General features: G+C 44.7%; 1 protein-coding gene across 3 annotated transcripts in view; it reads right to left on the bottom strand.

The window, feature by feature from the left end:
- TDRD3 (tudor domain containing 3) overlaps positions 1-1536 on the bottom strand; it is a 135786-nt gene extending 134250 nt beyond the window's left edge. For 2 of the 3 annotated variants that reach the window (XM_025049012.1, XM_006914938.3), the window contains exon 1: positions 1346-1535. The gene's annotated coding sequence lies outside the window, so the exon portion shown is untranslated. Of the gene's footprint in view, positions 1-1345 lie in introns of all 3 variants that reach the window. The other variant, XM_025049013.1, reaches the window with a different exon arrangement.
- Between the last annotated feature and the right edge of the window lie 22 nt (positions 1537-1558).

Genomic DNA, 1558 nt, shown 5'->3' on the forward strand with positions numbered 1-1558 from the left:
ATAAACAGATAATTTGCAATATGAAGTGGCCCATGTTACAACATAACATTCCTGGGGATTTGTAACAAAATAACAAAGAAGAGAGGAATTCTACCTAAGCCTGGTTAGAGACCCTGGTTGGGGAATCCTGATTGACAGGGGCAACCTAAGGTCAATTGTATCAGACTTTATTAAAAATCTACAACAATGTAGTAAGATGCAGTTCTCCCCCATCAAGGAACTTAAGAGTTCAAAGAACAATTTAGTATGTGTTCCGAACCAAAATAATGAGACTAGCCTTTCTAAAAAAGCTGGGGTCATGTTGGAAAGCAGTAAAAGACTACATTTGTAATGAAATCATAAAACTAGTCTGAATAACTAAGGTTCAGTCTAGAAGAATGAGGAACAATTCAAATTGAAGAGTGACCCAAGGTTATTCAAGACAACCTTGTGAGCTAAAGAATGAAGGCAGACATTCCAGTTAAAGGCACAAAACAAATCCGAATAAGGTGACTTTTAAACTCTACAGTTTGTTATGCTAATGGTGTTCTACAAAAAAATGTAAGAATAACACAAAATAGTTAAAAGCACCAGATTTAGAAACAGCCCTCTTTCCATCACTTTCTGGCTATGTCATTTTTGGAAAGTTACATAACAGTTCTGTGCCTCAAACTCCACCTGTACAGGTGCCTGTACAGCCAGGAGCAGCTTCTTCGCAACACAGGTGTTATTATATCACTCTAATCCAAACCTTTATTTACAGCATCAAATCCACATGTTTTAGGCACTTGTAGAGCCTCCGCATTCTGGCCCCAACCGTTCTGGTCTTAATCCTCATGGGACACCCTCCCACTTCCACGAAGCATATAGATCTAGTGTCAGTTCTGCAAACCAATAAGCACTTTCCTACTTCTGTGCCCTGGCTCCAGCGGCTACGTGTATAGAAAGTCTTCTCTCCATCTTTTTTAAAGTGCCCTTCCCTAGGAAATGAAGTCTCCCTCCGCTCCTATTCCATAGCACACCTGCCTGCTCCTAGGTACAGTTTACCACTATTCCCCATGTGTGTGTTTGTTCTAATGTCTCCCTCTCTCTTCTTTTCACTAAGATAGTGACCCTCTTGAGAACAAGGGCAAATCTCTTTCATCCTCCTGCCCACCTCTCATCTCAGACTTTGCCTGTGCAGGCCCGGAAAAGCGTTACTGAATTAAACTGGATGCTTACAACTGTAATGGCCGCAGTTATAGAAACTGCTTAATTACGCATAATTTTTCATTGCTTTCAGGTGCTAAGAATCTTGACATGAAAAGTCTTTAAAAAAAACCAGAACACAGCCATCCCTTCAAGAAAAGTTGTACAGAGCACCCACACAAGTTGACAACGCGGTCATTCTCAGCTTCGGAAGTTGTGTAGGTGTCGCGGAGCCCGGCTTCGCACCCATGGGTACCGCGCTTGGGAAGACGGAGAAAGACGCCGGGGCAGCAGCAAGGGCCGTGCCCGCGTCTGCCCTCGGCCTCCTGCGGGCCCGCGGGCGCTGGCCGCGCTCCTCCTCCTCTAGCCTGCGCCTCCCCGGGTCCCGGGG

The sequence above is a fragment of the Pteropus alecto genome, unplaced genomic scaffold (assembly GCF_000325575.1).
Source record: "Pteropus alecto unplaced genomic scaffold, ASM32557v1 scaffold35, whole genome shotgun sequence".
Taxonomy (NCBI): Eukaryota; Metazoa; Chordata; class Mammalia; order Chiroptera; family Pteropodidae; genus Pteropus; species Pteropus alecto.